Source organism: Muntiacus reevesi, chromosome 1 (genome assembly GCF_963930625.1).
Source record: "Muntiacus reevesi chromosome 1, mMunRee1.1, whole genome shotgun sequence".
NCBI classification, from domain to species: Eukaryota; Metazoa; Chordata; class Mammalia; order Artiodactyla; family Cervidae; genus Muntiacus; species Muntiacus reevesi.
This window is the reverse complement of record NC_089249.1, coordinates 36,470,709-36,490,797: the sequence shown is the minus strand read 5'-3', so window position 1 is coordinate 36,490,797 and position 20,089 is coordinate 36,470,709. Positions and strand designations below refer to the sequence as shown.

Genomic DNA, 20,089 nt, shown 5'->3' with positions numbered 1-20,089 from the left:
ATTATTTTCTCCCATTCTGAAGGCTATCTTTTCACCTTGCTTATAATTTCCTTTGTTGTGCAGAAGCTTTTAATTTTAATTAGGTCCCATTTGTTTATTTTTGCTTTTATATCCGGTATTCTGGGAGGTGGGTCACACAGAGGATCCTGCTGTGATTTATGTCAGGGAGTGTTTTGCTTATGTTTTCCTCTAGGAGTTTAATAGTTTTTGGTCTTACATTTAGATCTTTAATCCATTTTGAGTTTGTTTTTGTGTATGGTATTAGAAAGTGTCCTAGTTTCATTCTTTTACAAGTGGTTGACCAGTTTTCCCAGCATCACTTGTTAAAGAGACTGTCTTGTCTCCATTGTATATTCTTGCCTCCTTTGTCAAAGATAACGTGTCCATAGGTGCGTGGATTTATCTCTGGGCTTTCTATTCTGTTCCATTGATCTATATTTCTGTCTTTGTGCCAGTACCATATTGTCTTGATGACTGTGGCTTTGTAGTAGAGCCTGAAGTCAGGCAGGTTGATTCCTCCAGTTCCATTCTTCTTTCTCAAGATTGCTTTGGCTATTCAAGGTTTTTTTGTGTTTCCATACAAATTGTGAAATTATTTGTTCTAGTTCTGTGAAAAATACCATTGGTAGCTTGATAGGGATTGCATTGAATCTATAGATTGCTTTGGGTAGTATACTCATTTTCTCTATATTGATTATTCTAATCCATGAACATAGTATATTTCTTCATCTATTTGTGTCCTCTTTGGGAGGTGGGAGGGGGATTCAGGACGGGGAACACATTTACACCCATGGCAGATTCATGTCAATGTATGGCAAAACAAATACAATATTGTAAAATAAAAATAAATAAATAAAACTGGATAAATAAATAAATAATTAGAGAACATTGCAATCAAGAACTTTTTCAGAGATATATATAGATATTGGAAATAGATTCCACTGCTATATCTTTAAAAAAAAAAAAGTCTACTGAGAAAAAGAGTGTTATATTAGTCATTCATTCTTTCATTCATATATCTGTTCCCCAAGTTTTTATTGAGTGTCTATTATATACATAATTTTAGCTATTTTGTGTAAGGAATAGAAAATATAAACAAATAATGATAAACATAGTTTAAGTAATGTGTTTTCTTCAACCATTAGCTTCTCTCTTAGCTAATCCAAGCAGTTACTACAGATGCTAGAGTTTATTTCTCAACTCTATTGTCTCAATAGAATAATTATAAACATTTTATTCAATGATTTTTAAGCCCTCTGGTTGAATTATGAAACCAAATTCAGTGTTCAGTTCAGTTCAGTCACTCATTTGTGTCTGACTCTTTGCAACCCCATGAACCACAGCACACCAGGACTCCCTGTCCACCACCAACTCCCAGAGTTTACCCAAACTCATGTCCATTGATTCAGTGATGCCATCTAACCATCTCATCCTCTGTTGTCCCCTTCTCCTCCTGCCTTCAATCTTCCCCAACATCAGGGTCTTTTCAAATGAGTCAGTTCTTCGCATCAGGTGGCCAAAATACTGGAGTTTCAGCTTTAACATCAGTCCTTTCAATGAACACCCAGGACCGATTTCCCTTAGGGTGGACTGGTTGGATCCCCTTGCAGTCCAAGGTACTCTCAAGAATCTTCTCCAACACCACAGTTCAAAAGCATCAATTCTTCTGTGCTCAGCCCTCTTTATAGTCCAACTCTCACATCCATACATTCAGTGTGTTCATGTTGCAATTACTTGTTATTGGGAATAGTTGTATCAAGTGTCCAGTGAACTCCTTCTCAGGGTCAAGGAACTTCATGAACCTAATTGGTGATAAGACAGTGTCTTGGATAATCATTAGGAATATTTTATTATCTTTTCTCTGCTAGGAAGACTAGAATACTAAAGTTTATCAGCTCTGGTATGGCTCTGAGTTGAAGAGTATTGCTAAAAATTCTAATCATCCAACTCTCTGTTTTCAATACTCTTTCTTCTTAGGACAGCACTGCCTTCTGGTAGACAAATGCTAGATAATATACTAGTCATTTCAAATACTCTTTCATTATTTCAGAGAACTCTGTTATCTCCACTTTTCAAATGAAAAACAGTTCTCAAAAGCCTAAATATGCAAAGCTACTAAGTGGAAGAGCCAGAAATTGACACTGAGTCTCATCCATTATGATCCACCAAGCCATGTAAATATTATAAAAGATAATTACAATAAAAGGCAGAATAATGTAATAGTAAGAGAACAAGATTTGGTGAAAAACATAATAGAAATTCCAACTCAGATCTCTACTAGCTAAATGCTCTCAGAAAATTTACTTAATTTCCCAGATCTTTTTCATAATTTGTAAAAAAAAAAATACAATTATGCCTAGCAGTTGTTAAAATGGATTGAGATCATATATATCAAGATGTGTATTTAGCACATTTAAGGATGTATTTTTGAGTCATTTTGAAAACATAGAAATTCATTTAGAAACATAATATTACAGTTCCCAAGGTTATAGTGCTAATTAATAATTGTGTTGAATTTAAATCTTGGATTATTGACTTTTGACTCCTCACTCCTACCATTGTTCTTTGTTTTTGTTTTTGTTTTTTTCCAATTCAAATTTGTAATTGAAGCTTAATAATAGAATTTGGATGTGGGACCAGGAAAATCAATGTGTATACAGATTAGTTCAGAGATCTGTTAAGAAAAGTATCTTGAAACATGCTCAGTGTCAGAAAAAGTTGGGAATATGTGCATCATTTAGTTTCAGAGAAATTTAACAGACAAAGGAATCTAACAACATTCACAGATTGCCTGTTGATACTTGTTTTTACATTTCAACGGTCAGCATCTATAACACTCACATCACTCCACTGCCTGCTAACACAATTCAGAAGGAGACGATACAAGTAAAAATTTCCACCAATCCTTTGTTTATTTTAAAGGGTTATGACTGTAAAGTGCAAATGCAAACTGTACTCACTCAAGAAGTTGGGAACATCAAAGGCAAAGAACTAAAGAACCTCTCACAACAGCAAGAGAATGGATCACCATAACATTGCTAAACCTACCACACTAGGAAAGCATTGTACGCTATCCGAGAAAAGATAAGAAATCATTGGAACATCTCATGAAATGGGGAAGAAAATGTGATTGGTGGCCATCATGGACTTTTTCATAATTTAGTCAGATTTTCAAACCTTGAATGACTTATTCATTTGGTACAAAATGTCTATAATAAACCTTATCACTGCGCTTATGACTAAAATGAGATAATTTGTTCTTAAGGTAAAGTAACATCAGTTATGCAGGGTTCACTTTCAGGGTCATAGTTGGCAGTTCCTTCCAATTTGGCAGTGGATTAATGACAAGTGAAGACTGAATATTTCTCTTTTCTCTTTCCTTTACTATCTTGAAGAAATTATTTCTATTTCTGTACATATGAAGATGGGCTTCACTGGTGGCTCAGAAGGTGAAGCGTCTGCCTATAATGCAGGAGACCTGGGTTTGACCCCTGGGTCGGGAAGATCCCCTGGAGAAGAAAATGGTTACCTACTTCAGTATTCTTGCCTGGAGAATCCCATGGACAGAGGAGCCTGGTAGGCTACAGTCCATGGGGTTGCAAAGAGTTGGTCAGCACTGAGTGGCTTCACTTTCTTTTTTTCATATTAAAGTTAGGTCCAACTCCTGCTCCAACTTCTAGGGGACACTGTGTCTGTCACTTTTGGAGCTTTATTTTGAAGCACCCAGTGATCTTTGCTATGACACACCATGCCTTTTTGGTCCTGGGCAATTGGCTTAACATCTGAGCCTCCATTTCCTCATTTGCAAAACAAGAATACTATACTTACCATAAGTACCTAGCACAGGCCCTGACACCTGTAGCTACTCAATAAATATATGTTGAATCAGTCAATCATTGAAAGAATTGAGATTTTTTTAAAGGTGGAATAACATAAGATTATGCAATATGCCTCATACAGTTCCTAGACATGACAATTATTTCTTCTTATGCTTTTCCTTCTTTCCCTTTCTTTTTTATTTTTTTTTTATTTTTTAATCAAATGATATTCTATTTGTTGGAATATAGCACTTCCCCAACCAAAGTATTTAATCAGATAAGTGGGCATATATATGTAACTCTGTGGTCTAATTCATGCATGTTTCACCTAAGTGTAAATGGGAAAACTATGTACCTGGGAAACCTGCTGGAACACCATTCCTCGTGTTTCTCACCATCCCGCATTTTATCACCATTCTGGAATGCTTCCTTTCTAAATGAATGATTCAGCTAAAATCTTAAAGTGTCAAGAGCCCCTGACCTCCTTTTTCACCAGTAAAATTTAGCACCTTCGCACTTCAGTAACTGCTTTCCCTGGTTACATATTTAATCTTGTCATCACTAAGAATGGCACTTCATCTGAAGTTTTAAACTTAGAAATCTAATGTATTAATCTTTTTACATTTTGACTTTACCACAAATACTAAACTCAGAGTTCAGTGTCAATAGAAACTCCACTCCTGACCTTCACCAGTTCTTCAGTCTCACCAAACTACTCAGAGTTGACTTACTTTCCTATCAGTTTTTCTAGCCACTCATCTCTATATCTGGGTTAATTTTCTACATCACCCACTGTATCTACCAAGTTAACTTAAGAAATATGAATCAGTACCATCTTCTCCATCTCCATTAAACCCTTAACTTAGAACATCATCATTTCTCTACTAATAATGCTGTTGTTTATTATTTCATCTACCCAGTTCAATGATTCAGCAGTGTCTGTTAAGACACAGATCAAATTCATTCATCCTATAGTATATAGAATGACCCACAAGATAAATTTAATTTTATTATCTATAGCAGGAAAGTTTTTGCTTCTCCAAGACATGCAGTTTGTTTTTAACATATAAAAATGTAGGTTCTCTTAACTCACAGGGTAATTGTTAATAGTTTAGGATCTACATCACTATACCTGGATGCAAAACTTGGTTCTGCTATTTACTAGGTATCTGTCTTCTAGCAAGGTACTTAAATTGTATGAGACCAGTTTTTCTCAGGCATTACAAGTGAAAATATCATTTACTTTCAGAGGGTTGTTGTGAGATCAGATTTGGAATGAAAGAGATGGAGAGCTTTGTGATACAGAAAATCCAACCAGTGTCAGGCTTATATCTATAAGAGATGTTATCCTATCCCATAGGAAGATTTACTCATTAAATAGATATTTATTAAGCACATTCCATGGGCTTCCCAGGTAGCTCAGCTGGTAAAGTACCACCTGCAATGCTGGAGACCCTGGTTCAATTCCTGGGTCAGGAAATTCCCCTGGAAAAAGGATAGGCTACCACTCCAGTATTCTTGGGCTTCCCTGGTGGCTCAGATGATAAAGAATTTGCCTGCAATGAGGAGACCTGGGTTTGATCCCTGGGTTGGGATGATCCACTGGAGGAGGGCAAGGCAACCCACTTCAGTATTCTATCCTGGAGAATCCCCATGGACAGAGGAGCATGGCAGGCTGTGACCCTTGGGTAGCAAAGAGTTGGACATGACTGAGTGACTAGGCACACAAGCGCCTTCCATGAGCTAGGTTATGTTGTCATCGTCAGGGACAGAGCAGTGGATAAAACACACAAAAATCTCCACCCTTCCTTATGTAGCATTTGAGAGAAATAAGTTACATAATTATAGGATGTTGATATGATTTAGCGAGAAAAATGAAACAATCAGGAGATACAGGAATACAAGAGTCCAAGGAGTTGCAATTTTAAGATAGAGTAGCCAGAAAGCTGGATTTGATTCTGAGATTGGAAAGATCCCCTGGAGAAGGAAATGGCTACCCACTCCAGTATTCTTGCCTGAAGAGTCCCACAGACAGAGGAGCCTGGTGGACTACAGTCCATAAGGTTGCAAAGAGTCAGACATGACTGAAGCAACTAACATTTTAATCATGCTGCAGTCCATGGGGTCACGAAGAGTTGGACATGACTTGGTGACTGAACAACAAAGAAGGAAAGGCTTTATTAAAAAGGTGGTATTTGGAAGAAGACATCAGTGAAGTATAAGAATGGATTAATTAAGTATGTGAAGGAAGAGGATATCAGGAAGAGGAAATGGCAAATGCAAAGTGTATTTGGGGTGTTAAAGAAAAAACAATGAGCCCAGTGTGGCTGAATTAACTTGAAAAGGGGGAAGAATAGTAGGAAATGAGATCAACTGGGAAAAAGGTGAAGATGGGGACAAGTTATATAAAATTCTCTGCAGCATTATGAGAATACTAGCTTTAATCTAAATGAAAAGTCATTAGAGGGTTCAGAAAAAATGAAAGACATGATTTGACTTATATTTTAACAGAATTACTCTGTATGCTGGGTTAAAAATCAGCTGAGGAAGAAAACCAATTAGGAGGCTAACTCAGTGATCCAGGTGAGAGATTATAGTGTCTTAGTCTAAGATATAGTAGTAAAAGAAGTGAGAAATGGTTAAATTCTGGATTCACTTTTGAAATTAAAGCCAGCAGAATTTTCTGATGAATGAGAAGTATAAGAGAAACAATTAAATTATGATACCAAGGTTGTTGCTTGAGCAACTGAAAGAATAGTTTTAGGAGTGTTCATTTCTAAAGGTAGGAAATAGATATCAAAACATCAGTCTGGACCTATTAAAATCTGAAATAAGGACTATCGACATCTTTCTCTATACTACAGATAAAAAATGGATTTATCAACACAAAAGATGAGATTTAAAACTATTAGCACAGATGATGTGGTGGTAGAATGAGAACAGATAGAAAGGCAAAGTCCAAATAATTCATGGTCAAGCCAACATTTAAAAGTCAAAAAGATAAGGCAGAAGCAGAAATAAAGACTAAAAAGAAGCAGAAGCAGAGATGTAAAAGATAAGCCAAGTGGGCATGGAATTCTGCAATGTTATTTCTAAATAAAGAAAGTATAGAAATAAAACTGATATGATCAACTTTGTCAAGGACTGCTAATAGGTTAAGTAGCTCTGAGATCAGAGTAGCACCATGGAGATCACTGCAGGTCACTGAAAAAGCAATTTGCAGTACAGTGTAGATAAAAGCCTGATAGGAATAGATTCAAGAGATAATGGAAGGGGAGATCAGTCAGTTCAGTCTCTCAGTCGTGTCCGACTCTCTGTGACCCCATGGACTGCAGAATGCCAAGGCTTCCCTGTCCATCACCAACTCCCACAGCTTACTCAAACTCATGTCCATCAAGTTGGTGATGCCATCCAACCATCTTGTCCTCTGTTATTCTGTTCTCCTCCTACCTTCAATCTTTCCCAGCATCAAGGTCTTTTCAAGTGAGTCAGTTCCTCACATCAGGTAGCCAAAGTATTGGAGTTTCAGTTTCAACCTCAGTCCTTCCAATGCATATTCAGGACTGATCTCCTTTAGGATGGACTGGTTGGATCTCCTTGCAGTCCAAAGGACTCTCAAACGTCTTCTCCAACACCACAGTTCAAAAGCATCAGTTTTTCTACACTCAGATTTCTTTATAGTCCAACTCTCACATCCATACATGACTGCTAGAAAAAGCATAGCTTTGACTAGATGGACTTTTGTAGGCATCAAAGATAATGATTTTAGGTGTTTTACTGGGAAGGGAGAGGAGTGGGATCATGAAAATTAGCATTGGGTTTGTTTTTAGAATGTGAGAAATAGCAGCTTTTTTATATGTGTATATACTGTCGCTTCAGTCATCTTCAACTCTTTGTGACCCCATGGACTATAGCCCGCCAGTCTCCTCTGTCCATGGGATTCTCCAGGCAAGAATACTGGAGTGGATTGCCATGCCCTCTTCCAGGAGATCTTCCCTACCCAGGGATCCAACCTACATCTCTTACATCTCCTGCATTGGCAGGCGTATTCTTTACCACTACTGCCACTTTTAGAAGACTACTTTTTTGTACATTGATGGGAGAAACTAATAGAGCAACATTAATGAGACAAAAGTGGTAAATTTTCTGATGCATCATCAGTGAGTAATGATAAGGAGCAGACTCTATGGCACAAGAGGATTAATACACTGAGTTCACACAAACTAACAGAAAAATAATTGAAAGGTAGATGGGAACACATAGGGGGCTAGATGCACTGATATACAGATACTCGCTCAGTCGTGTCTGACTCTTTGCGACCCCATGGACTGTAGCCTACCAGCTTCCTCCGTCCATTGGATTTTCCAGGCAAGAATACTGGAGTGGGTTGCCATTTCCTATACTTGCTTATAAAATGAAGGAAACAAGAACATCTTTGAATAGGGCAATTGGTATTGGAGATATGAAGAGTGAGATCACCTGAAATCATTGCTTTTAATTCAAAAGGACAACAGGCATGCTTGTGTTTTTCTCCCTGTCCAAGAAATATGTGTAGATCTGGATTTAACCAGAAATATTTTTATCAGAATATATCATCAAGCAAGAGAAGCAAGAAGGGATTTCCCTGGGGGTCCAGTAGTTTAGACTCCTCTGGCCCAACACAGGGGATGCAGGTTCCATCCCTGGTCAGGGAACAAAGATCCTGCTTTCTGGGCAGTGCGGCCAAAAATAAAAAAAGAGAGAGAGGCAAAGAAATGGAAGGTTTATGCAACAGAGCGTTACCCAAAAACCGGGTTCACCTCTTGGTGGATGCCAACCCAAAAGACACAACCAAGCCAGAGATCAGGAGAAGGAAGAATTTATTATTCTTTGCAGCAAGCAAGGAGAACACCAGGGATCTTTCCCAAAGCAGTGTCTTCTTGAACAGCAGAGCTGGTGAAGATTTAAGCTAAGGGTATGTGCATATTCTGGAGGAGGAAATGGTAAACCACTCCATTATCCACTCCAGTATCTTTGCCTGGAGAATTCCATAGACAGAGGAGCCTGGTGGGCTACAGTCCATGGGGTCGCAAAGAGTTGGACACAACTGAGCGACTAACACACACACACATGTGCATATTCAGGGCTTTCCAGGTGGGGCTAGTGGTAAAGAACTGGCCTATCAGTGCAGGAGATATAAGAGACGCAGGTTCAATCTGTGGGTCAGGAAGATCCCCTGGAGGAGGGCATAGCAACTCACTCCAGTATTCTTGCCTGGAGGATCCCATGGACAGAGGAGCCTGGTGGGTTTACAGTTCATGGGATTGCAAAAGAGTCAGACACAACTAAACAACAACAACAGTATGGTGCTCTTGGAATCTTATGCTCAGCTAGAAGTTACTGTCCTCTACCTGGGGGGGGGCTTAGTTCCTGCAGAAGAACTCAGAGATGTGCTGTTACGTAAATCCCAAGGAGGAACCAATGCCCTGCTGCACAACTGTTTCTTGCCTGTTCCTCCTTTGTTTCTGTATTCCCTCCCTTCCCCAAGTAGTAACTTTGAACCTGCCATTTGAAACTCAGGGAAGGTCTAGGAGGCTGAAGCCTTGTTCCTACAAACAAGAAATAGGGGACGCTCAGAAAGACTTTTGTAGCCAGGCTTGGTTTCATCAGGAGCGGTCATTGGAGCCAGAAGCAAAGGCCTTTAAATATTTTAAGGGCCAGAGAAAAGCAAAATTTATTTAAGTGACAGAGAAGCTTGTGGGAGCCAAGGTGAAGGTCGGATAGAGATCTCGGAAGGCAGGAAGGGGCAGGTATGAGAGGATGTAGTAGAATGCTAATGTCAGTCTGAAAAATGATGTAATTTCTACTGTGAACCTAAGGAACATGGGTTGAAAGACTCCCTCAGTTGGAAGGTGTTGACCTAGAAATTACAAACTAAGCATCAACTGGCCAATGTTCTACCCAGAAGCCGCTCTGGTAGTTAGGAAATCTCATCAAGCTGAGAAAGCAACACAAAAATTGTTTAAAAAGATATTCCAAGATTGTTTGGAATAACATGTTTGCATCTTTAATGACAAAGCATTTTAATTTTTTGTTTGTTTTAAACGTGTTCAAATACTTAACAAAAATAGAGAAAATAGTACCATAACCTACCCCCACACACATACACTGTCACCAAGTTTCAATAATTATCAAGATTTTGGTACATTTAAGAAAACATCAGGAATTCCCTGGTGGTCCAGTAGTTAGGAGGACTCCTAGCTTTCACTGCCAAGGGCCAGGATTCAATCCTTATCTGGCTGGAGAACTTGGAGTAGGAAATGGAGATCCACTCCAGTATCCTTGCCTAGAAAATCTCATGAACAGCGGAGCCTGAGCAGAACAATGCTCAGGAATGAGGACTGAGCGACGTAGTCGGGGAACTAAGATTCCACAAACCATGTGGTGCAGCCAGAAAAAAAGAAAGCATCATTTAACCCTTAGATTTATAATTAGACATGGAAATATTTGAGAGAATTATACTGTAATAACTATATTACATGCATATGCATGACACTGTAATTTTTTTAAATAAGAGAATGTGGCCTTTAGAGTAACAGATTAGCCAAGTAATCAAATAGGCTTGTGATTTTTAGGTTGAAATGGTACTATATAAATAATATGAAATATTTGAGTAAACAGCGCACCATATTTGATATTATGTATAAGCTATATTGAGAAAGTTTTCTCTCTCAAGACAGATTACTGAGCTATTAAAAGAACATTAAATATACTAAATTTATAAATGAAGTTCAAAATGTTTGATAGCATTAAGTTTCTAACTAGGAAAATATTAATCAAAGATACACCCCCCACTTCCCACCAAAAGTGATTATTAAAATTAATTACATTTATAAATAGTATAAGATATATAAACTGACCTTAAAACCTTAAGGAAAATGGACTCTTTAAATTTAAAAGTTAATAAAATAAATATTAATTTGAACAGCTAAAATAATTTTTGAATGATCTTTTCTAGACTGAAAGCTGTTTGGAGACACCAGAAAGTTTGATATTATTAAGAATAGTACTTGGCACATAGTAAACATTCATTATATGTCATTACTCCCCGTTGACTGTATATACAATTTGGGACTGACCTTTAAGCATGAGCTTGTAGCCTGAATTCTAACACTAACTTCACTCCAGGTCCATCTTTCCTATCTGTACTTTTCCTTTGCATCATATTTAATTTATATTTTCATTTTATCCTGTAGGAATATATAGCTGATACATAAAGAGAAGAGCACATAAGCCCTTTACATTTGGTCCTTCACTTGCATCTTTTTCGTCTCATTTTATGCTATTTATTCTATGCTCTGATGGTCGGACCATGCCAGCATGCTTGCTGCTGCCTGGAGAGATGACTACCTTCACATCTCTTTACTGTCTGAAGATACTAAAATGCTTTTCTTCGCTTTTTGCCTGGAAAACTCCTTGGCAGTTTAAATATCTTCTCTAAATCATCTCCATCCTTTGCTAGAGTTGATTAAACCTTTCTCTGGATTCCCAAAGACCTCCTGTTTATGTTACTTATCAAATTGTCTGAAAATTAATTGTTTAAAGTCTGTATAAAGTCTGTCTTTCTGATAGCTCCTTGAAGGCAAAGGCTTAGCCACTCCTAAAAGTAACCAGTTCAACACGATTTCCTTGAATTATTTTAGTCAAGAGCTGGTAAACATAAATTATAATCAGTGTCCTTAACACATGAATTGCTATTATTATTTTTGATGATGACAGTGATATTATTGTTATTATTACTATTATTTAACTCCTTTGTAGTTTCATATTTGTGAGTTCTGTTTCCCTGGCTAAAAGCATAAATTACATTTCTCTCTTTGTCCTGAATTGTCTGGGTTTTTGCACTCAAAGTCCCTTGTTCCAGAAAACCCCTCAGTTCTAGGCAAAGTGGATCTGTGGTTTGCCCGAAACCACAGACATAACTAGCATGTATCCAGGGTTTATATTGATGGTATGTGTTGTTGCAGTTCAGTCGCTAAGTCTTTGCACTATGTTAAATATTTTTACCAGTATTAACTCATTTAATCCACACAACAGCTCCACCATGGGATGCTATTATTATCCCCATTTTACAGATAAGAAAATTGAAATGTTAAGTAATATGCTGAACTGTCAAGTTGGAGGAGGAGGTTTGAATCAGGCAGTCTGACTGCAGAGCTCCCACTCTTAATACTAATTAAACTGCATTGTCTCTCACCATCACAGAAGTGGGATCAGCCAGTACCTTCACCGCTTTTTACCCTGCACATAGTATGTACCAAGTACCAAGTACTCACACGTCATCAACAAGTAGGATTGCCAGAGGTCATGCAAAATATACAGTTAAATTTGAATTTCAGATAAACAATAAGTAGTCTTTAGTACAAGTATGTCATGCTTTATTTATGACATATTTATGCTGAAAAATATTTATCTGAAATTCAATAAATTTAACTGGTTATCTTGTACCCTCATTTGCTAAACCTGACAACTCTATGGCTATTCTATCTGCAAAGTAGGTGTTATTTTTATACATGAAAAAATTAAGCCTCCAAAAAGCTAAATAACTTATTCAAAGACAAAAAGGTTTGTGGTGGGGTCATGAATGTCTAATTGATACATTTATTTCAATTAATATATGAACCTTCACTCCTCCAATTATACTATTGTTTCTTTATTGAATTTCTGATCTATGTTAAATAACTACCTATTATCTAGGACTAGAATTCAAAATTCTGATTTCCCAGAATGCTTAGTTGGCTTGTTCATTCATTCAACTACTCATTTGCAAAACTACTGTCTCTGGGCCTATTTGTTTTTTCTATGCCACAAACTCTAAAATCATGTGTAGTAATAGGAGAAGTCCAGGATTTTCCAATGATACAGCAGAGGACCAACTGGCAGAGCAGATGACGAAAGGTACCAGAACAGTGTGCTGAAGGCAGATGTACATTCTAGAGACGTGAGTGCCAAGTGCAGCGATACAGATTGCTCTACTTCAACTCCTGACCTAACTGTTCTTTAAGCCTTGTTTTCTTTTAATCTCCTACTTCTGTCTGTGCATTTTATTATTCAAATGAAGCTATAAAAATGTAAAACTTTAAGTAAACAAAATTTTAATTCAGTAGTGGGACTGAATACCAGGTTCCATTAAGAAGCAAAAAAAATTTTGACCACCTATCAGCAGTATTTAAGGTTTGTACTCTACCAATTTAGAAACATCAAATTAGGATTTAAGGTGTGATACATTTTAGCATGTGTGTGAGTGCTCTGTCGCTAAGTCTTGTCCAGCTCTTTTGCCAACCCATGAACTATAGCCTTCCAGGTTCCTCTGTCCATGGGAATTCCAGGCAAGAAGACTGGAGTGGGTAGCCATTCCCTCCTCCAGGGGATCTTCCCATCCCAGAGATGGAACTTGCATCTCCTGAGTCTCCTGCATTGACAGGGGGATTCTTTTACCACTGAGCCACATTTAGCATAGTAACATTTAAATAAAAACTATATTAAAATGAATGGTTATGATTGCTTTGATTTAACTGACAGTATCAACCCCCAGACTGGGAGAAATAAAACTGTTTTCATCTCACTCAGAGACGCTTAATGAGACTGAGTGTGGGGCACTGTTAAAATATGCAGTGGACCAATTTAAAAAATGTAATAAGTACCTGTCCTCAAATAGTTTACATTCTTTCTTAAAATAATAAGTATAAACAAGCAATTTAATATGAAACAATATAAGAACATTTATAAAGGAATATCACAGTAATTGTAAGATAACCACAATAACTATGAAGGGAATGAAAAATTTAAAAGTCTTCAGGATTAAGCAAGTTTAGTTAAAATGATTTCTTGGAAGTACAGTTTTGACACTGTTTCAAAGAGGCTATGGATAAGGATAATCTGAGTAGATTCCAAGGACCTCATGGAAAGACACAGGCTGAAATGAGAAAAGAGTGGCCAGATTAACTTTCTGAAACTGGGCTCATTTTAGGAAAGAAAGAAAGAGTACCAAGTTACTGCATTATAATTCTTCAGGTCCTACCAACAACCTTCACAACTGATTAAATTATCTAGGAGTACTTCTTTTAAAATGACAAGAAAAGCTATGTCCTTTTGTACCTACAATTTTCAAATAGAAGTTAGAACTCAATAAAACAGGCTACAAGTTTCTCTCTATGGCTAATGTGTTCATTTTTAGTTTGAAGTGAATTCCTGGAAGCTGATCTCACAATTTAAGTAATATAATTAGTATACAGAAATCAATAGAGTAATAACACTGTGTGTTGTGCTATCTCTGAGTGTATGTGTGTGTGTGTGTGTGTGTGTATTCCCCATGTGTGTGTGAAGGCTCAGTTAGGTCTGACTCTGTGCTACCTCATGACTGAAGCCCTCCAGGCTCCTCTGTTCATCGAATTTTCCAGGCACGAATACTAGAGTAGGTTGCCATTTCCTACTCCAGGGGATCTTCCCAACCCAGGGATAGAACCCAGTCTCCTGTGTCTCTTGCCATTGGCAGGTAAATTCATTCCCAGGCGGGTACCACCTGGGAAGCCCAAATGAAAGGAAATGTATGCTTATAGCTCAGACGGTACAGAATCCACCTGCAGTGCGGAAGACCTGGTTCGATCCCTGGGTTGGGAAGATCCCCTGGAGAAGGAAATGGCAACCCACTCCAGTATTCTTGCCTGGAGAATCCCCATGGACAGAGGAGCCTGGCAGGCTACAGTCCACAGGATCACAAAGAGCCAGAAACATCTGAGCGACTAAGCAGAGCACATACTTACATATTTAATATTTTTATCTTTGTTCAATGTTATATGAATATATTTTCCTTTTATTTCATGTGCTGTTATGGTTTGGAAAAACATTTCTGTTCATTACACAGCACATAAGAAATAAAGAAAACATTTATTGGACTGTTTCTTGTTTAATTTAATTAAAGGAGCCTCTGAAGAACCTGTTTACCCTTTTGTTTCCATAAGCACTGGAAAATTCTTCTGTATGTTGGAGTAGGAATGCTATTGTCAAAAGTTGAAATTTTGGTTAAAGACAAGGAAAGAATAAAATCAGAGGCAGAATGAACAGAAAATCATTTCATGGCAAAAGTGAATTACATTGTATAATGATTATAATAAGGCAATGAAGAATTGCTAAATCAAAATGTATAACTACTAAAGTCTATTCCTAATCTTTTACTATCCAATAATTATAATAACTGTACAGTCATCGCCAATCATTTATGCATGAGAAAGATGGCTCAGTGGTAAGGAATCTGTCTGTCAATTCAGGAAGTACCTGAGACGCAAGTTCAATCCCTGGGTTGGGAAGATCCCCTGGAGGAGGGCATGGCAACACACTCCAGTATTCTTGTCTGGAAAATTCCATGAACAGAGGAGTCTGGCAGGCTACAGTCCATGGAATCACAAAGAATCAGACACGACTGAGCGACTGAGCACGCAGGCATGCTAGCATAGGCATAAGAAAGATCCAAGGATTGTTTTAAAATAAGACAGCAACGTTTGGATGGAAAACATTTTAGAATGTAATGATCTCCCCTGGCCACCCAAGAGCTGTTTATTTACACAGTTGCCACTTCCACATCCCTATTTCATGAAGCATTATATAACTATGCAAATATTCACACCAGGCTTGATTCCTATTCCTAACTCATATGTTTTTGAATGTATTTCCTTTGATAAGAAACAAATACCAGTTATCATCTTGTCCATCAGAAAGTACCAAAGCACTGTTCTCTTACAAAATGAATACATAAATGAAGTAATGGATGTAAAAGCTCTCCCATTCTGATAAAATCTATACACCTTTTCTCCAAATACATTATGAGCCATCTTCCTTCTATAACATTATGTTTGATCTTCAATGCCACTCGCTGGAATGACCTCTTGAGTCATGATCTTTATTTCCTGAGTCATCCTCTTTAACAGTTCCACCTACTAATATAAAAATATTGTCATACTTGAACAACCCCAATCTCGAGAATTTCTAACTCTGCTGAAATCCTGTATCATATTTTGTCTTTATTAATCACTTGATAATTTATGTTTTAGTCTTGTATATAGGCCTGCATCTTATGAATACTTATGCTTAGCCTAATACATGTAGCAAATGGTCATCAATATTTTAATTGTGGTGGTGTGGTGGTTCTGGTATTTCCTAGCTGCCTAATCTTAAATTCTCCTGACCTCAGTTTTCACAATGTAGAATGAGTATAATGAGGGCCAGGTCCTCCATGTGATAGTCAATACAGGGATATTTCTATTGTCACTGCTGATGATAGTGACAAATGATGACTAATTTTTCTTTTATTATTTTCAGTGTGCCTGAATTGATTTGACCTTTTATCCAACAAAATGTTTTTATTTTTTTTAATTTTATTAAAAGTACTTCTCTGAATCCACTTGTTTCATCCAAAATCCAAAGAATTCATTCAAGTTATGTTCTAGGTTTGATATATTCATGAACACTCGTTAGCACAGTGGATTTTTTTTATCATTTTGGTACATTTATGATGAAAATGAATCATTATCCATAATAAAAACTGTATAGTACTGCCAAAACCAAAAAAAAGAAAGATTGCTATGAAAAAAAGATTAGTGAAAGAGATTTGAAGGTCCAGATGTATACCAAATTGTCTTTAGTAATTTAGTAGATTTCTTTTTAATAAAAATAATTTTAGATCAGTGGAGGAAAGATAGATCATTCAGTAAATAGTGCATGGATAACCAACTGTGTGATAAAAAGCTGGACCCATAACTTATACAATTCCCTGAAATAAATTCCAAGTACATCAAAGATTTATAAGACAAACAGAAAGAGGGTAAAAGAGAAAGAGACCATAAAATTTCTATCACAAAATATATAATTTCTTTTAAGTAGAAAAACACGTTTTCATGAATCAAAGTGTTTTATAAACCCACTCTTTTCAGTGGCAAATAACTTATTTTCTTAATGAATATAGAGCCCTTCCCAATCCATAAAAATGGTTAAAGGATATAAACAAGTAATCCAATAAAAAATAAATTAAAAAATGAATCATTGTCATTTACTAAGTCATAATAGTAGAAATTAAAATTAAATCATTCGTCATTTTAACCTGTCAAATTAGTAACACCAAAAAATTTGGCGGCACTCAGCTTGTGAAAATGTAGAAAAACAGACTCTCAAACTGCAGCTGGAAGTTTAATGGTTATGACTGGAGATTTATTTATGGAGATTTATTTATCAGTATAATTTAAAATTTTGAATGTGCTAACCTTTTAACAAAACAATTTTGCTTTTAAGTCCTGTTATAAATATAGAAGAAGATGTAAAAATGATGTATATATGACAATATTCACTGTAGATTTTGTTGTAGGAAAAAAGGCAGAAACAAATACTCATCAATAGAAAACTAATAAAAGAGGTTCTGTTTCACTCATGCAAACAAAATCTTATATACTATAGAAAACGGGGCTTCCTTGGTGGTTCAGCAGCAAAAAAATCTGCCTGTGATGAAAGAGATGAGGGTTCAGTCCCTGGGTTGGGAAGATCCTCTGGAGGAGGGCATGGCAGCCCATTCCAGTATTCTTGCCTGGAGAATCCCAAGGACAGAGGAGCCACGTGGGCCACAGTCCATGGGGACGCAAAGAGTCGGGCATGACTGAAGCGACTTAGCATGCACACACGCACTATAGAAAAAACTCTGTGTATTGATTTAAAACTGTCTAAAGGTGTATTATTACATTTCAAAAGGCATTTACATTCTGTGTATATAATACGCTATGATACTTGTAAAAAGTAAAAAAATATATATTTATATACTTAATCTTGATTGCAATCACATGGAAAAATCTGTTAAGTACAGGAAACTAGGAGCCATGGTTTTATGTAAGGAGGGAAAATGAGCACAAGGAAAGGAGAATTGTAAACAGTTTTCACTCTAGTCCCATTTACAATTTTGAATTTTGTAACATAGAAACATTACCTATTCAAAATGGTAAAAGAAGTAATTTTTTAAAAGTCTATAATTAGTCATGCTTTAGGACCACAGCAACAGACTATATAATCTCTCCATATTTTTTTTTAATTGATCTCATATCTTTTTTACATACAGTTTTTTAAAAGTAGAATTTAGTGCCAGTCTGTCATTTAACTATTTTATCTTACAGAAGGAAATAAAATTGAAAAAGATCTGGCCTTGTGTCTTGTGTTTGCCTCTTCAGACCCACTCTCCACTCTTCACCCTGCTCTCTGCCCTTTAAGAAGGCTAACCTTCATGGTCAGCCAGTGAGTAGACTCAGCAGGATATTACAGGAAAAGAAGCAAGTGTAGTCGGGGTATATATTTATTCCCTGCCTCTATCTGTGAAACTCTCCTCCAGTTGGCCATTTCTTCACTGCTCCTTGTATGGTCACTGACTGCATCCTGAGGTCCCATAAGTGTTCCCACACCTCAGGCCTAAGACTGTTAACAATCCCACTGTCAGTGGCCTCACTTATTAGCTGTTCAAGGTGGTTTCTCATCATCCCTCCCATATCTTCTTCATAACACATTCCTTATTTAAATGGACATTGTTCCCCATTTGGACCCTGACTGTTACAGTGAAGGAGCTAGGTTTTGGTGGTGTTTTGTTTCAATTAATATTGGAATGAGCAAAAGTAAATATTTAATTGTTATCATGAACCCTATACCATAAATCATCATAGTCAGAAAGGTTTATGTTAACTTCCAGAGAATATATGTATTAAGATAGTCTTTATTCAAAATAAAGTATACTGTGTTTTTAAATTTTATTTTAAACTTTTTATTTTTTTTGGAGTATAGCTGATTAACAATGATGTGATAGTCTCAGATGAACAGTGAAGGAACTCAGCCATACATATACGTGTATCCATTCTCCCCAAGACTCCCCTGCCATCTAGTCTGCCGTGTAACATTGAGCAGAGTTCCCTGTGGTATCCAGTAAGATTTTGTTGGTTATCCATTATAAATATAACAGTCTCTTTAGTCTTACTGGATTCCAAAGGCCTTGTTTTCTTTCTCTTGACTCCTTTTTTTCATTTGATTGCTAGATGTTTTTACTATTTAATAGTACATATGTGGAATAAAGAGCAGATGGAGTTGAATGAAATTGTTTTATTTAGAATAGATGTAAATTATATTAATATCTCCTTGTAGGTAGGGGTCTTAAATTTCTTCAGTTTCTTCCCAAGGCTCCATGGTGTTCCACCTTTCTTCAGTGATTAAATACAGATATTGAACCACATACTGCAGTAATCGTTGCACTTAATATGAGGGTACTCATTGGTACCCTCATTTGACTTACATGTCAGGTGATTCATCTTCTCTTACGACATCATAAAAGAAGAGTGAATTCCACAACGTACAACAATTGCCCGTGGCACTTTTTGCTTGTGCCTGGCTGAGTAGATGTATGTTATTTTGAAAGGCAGAGTCCTATCATTACAGTTCTTTGTAATAATACAGGAAGTAACCATGAAGAACTTTTGTCTAGACAGATGGCCCAATCAGTGGCTATCTCGTGATAGAACACTTTAAAAAGTTGGCAAACATAAAAGTGAGTTGTGTAATTTCATTTATAAACTATGAGTTCCAAATTTGCAGCTTTTTCTGTGGTGTTTATTATGCTACTTGGCAGATATTTTCTTAAAGTAAACACACACACACACACACACACACTGAATTTCATGTGTTCCTTCAAGATAAAGGTAATTTTTTTAAGTAATGGAAAAGCAAATGTCATTTTTGTTAATGTGCTAAGAGGGAGTATTTTGAAAACATTATGTTGGTTAAGATATGTTTTCATAATTAAGTGCATTTGTTGCCAAAAATTATGTAAAAGAATGGCCTGCAAACTCTCTCATATCTATATACTTTTAAAACTTGGGGATAGAAAATTCTAACTTGTATTAAAATCTTCCAAATAAAGAAGTTAAAAGTATGAAAGTGCAAAAACTTCCGCTAGCTTTTAAGAACAACTAGTAGGTAATAATAAAAATTTCTAGCAAAATTTTAGAAATGTTTGCTTAGCTATTAGATAGTATTATTAAAAATTATTATTATTAAATACACCTATGATAGGGCAGACTCTGAGGTCTTTCTCCTACTTGGATCTATGCATCTTTGTGATAGTCTTTTCCCAGTAATGAAACCAAGTAAACCCAAATATTGAACCCAGACCTTGGTAGCATAAAGTTATAAGCCAAGACCTTAAAATATAATGTAGAATGTTT

The 20,089-nt window shown here is 36.6% G+C and overlaps 1 protein-coding gene across 3 annotated transcripts in view; it reads left to right on the top strand.

Annotated features, from left to right (window-relative positions):
* PIK3C2G (phosphatidylinositol-4-phosphate 3-kinase catalytic subunit type 2 gamma) overlaps positions 1-20,089 on the top strand; it is a 427,919-nt gene that overhangs the window by 182,275 nt on the left and 225,555 nt on the right. The window lies entirely within an intron of this gene.